This window comes from Bos javanicus, chromosome 11 (assembly GCF_032452875.1).
Source record: "Bos javanicus breed banteng chromosome 11, ARS-OSU_banteng_1.0, whole genome shotgun sequence".
Taxonomy (NCBI): Eukaryota; Metazoa; Chordata; class Mammalia; order Artiodactyla; family Bovidae; genus Bos; species Bos javanicus.
The window spans coordinates 47,686,446-47,687,831 of NC_083878.1; the positions used below are offsets into that span (position 1 = coordinate 47,686,446).

Consider the following 1,386-nt stretch of genomic DNA (forward strand, 5'->3'; position numbering starts at 1 on the left):
AACCCAAATCTCTTATGTCTCCTGCACTGGCAGGTGGGTTCTTTACCACTAGCACCACCTGGGAAGCCCCCTCAAAAGAAACCTAGGTCATGTTATAAAAACAGAACATATAGAGTAATATTTGTGACTACAAGTGTGATTTGATTTTTGCCTTCTATAAACAATATTCCTTGAAATGCTTAAAGTTCTTTTCTGGTGTGACAAGCTACAGGTGTACATGGGATGGTCTACTGATTAACCTTCTTAAAGTATTTCTTGGCAATCAGATGGAGTTGGATTATAGGAGAATCCAGTGTCCAGCTGGCTAGGCAAACTTCTCAATGGGATTGCACAAACTGGAATGCCTTCACCAAGCTAGGGTCTCTCCCACGCTTGGGCCCACTGGGAGATCATTGACACTCAAAGGCTTGATGACTCCACTGGGGTCAATTATGAAGAGACCTCTTAGTGCAAGAACAGGACCTTCTAACAAATAGCACACCCTAATCTCAGGAAGTTTATTTAGTCACATCTGACAAGAGCATGATGTTCATGTGGCCCAAACTACCATTTTTCCTCAGTGTATTTATCTGGGTCAGGTGGCTGAAGTGGGAATCTACCTGACACTGCAATGATTCTACATTATGAAATTCATTGGCTTTGTCACCAAAAGCAGTAATTTCTATAGGACACACAAAGGTGAAATCTGAAGGATAGAAGAGCACCAAATATTTCCCCTTAAAGTCATCAAGGCTTGGACTTCCCTGGTGGTCCAGTGATTTGGAATCTGCCTGCAAATGCAGGGGACATGGGTTCAATCCCTGCTCTGGAAAGATTCCACCTGCTGCTGGTCAACTAAGCTCATGCACCAAAATGAACAGTAGGCCCTGCTGCTACAAGTAGAGAAAGCTCACGAGCAGCAATGAAGACCCAGCACAGCCAAAAATTGATTAATTATTAAAAAAAATATAAAGTCATCAAGGCTTAGTTCTTTGAATGCTCCATTGATAACAGCTGTACCCTTACAGTAGCATGCATGCTGGGTGACAGCAAGAGCGTGGTATAAGGTCTGCAGAAGCAGAAATGTCCCAAGGAATGGCACCCACATGTCTGACAATCGAAACCCCAGAGCTACCTTTCCACATGGCCACCATCTTCAGTGTCAATAATGCCTATTTTATATTAAGTGAGATAATCCATGTAGAAAAGCCTGGCAAAAGGAAGTCTTTTTTTCAAGGTGAGCTATGATTAGTGTCATGGGTTGAATTGAGTCCCCTCAAAGTTATGCTGGAGTCCTAACTCCCACTACCCATGAATGTGACATTATTTGGAAATAGGGTCTTTGTAGATGTAATCAATCTAAGATGAGGGCATTTGGATGGACCCTAATTCAATATGGCAGATGTC

General features: G+C 42.6%; 1 pseudogene; it reads right to left on the reverse strand.

Annotated features, from left to right (window-relative positions):
* Nucleotides 1–264: 264 nt before the first annotated feature.
* Nucleotides 265–1,100, reverse strand: LOC133256531 (thioredoxin-dependent peroxide reductase, mitochondrial-like; annotated as a pseudogene).
* Between the last annotated feature and the right edge of the window lie 286 nt (nt 1,101–1,386).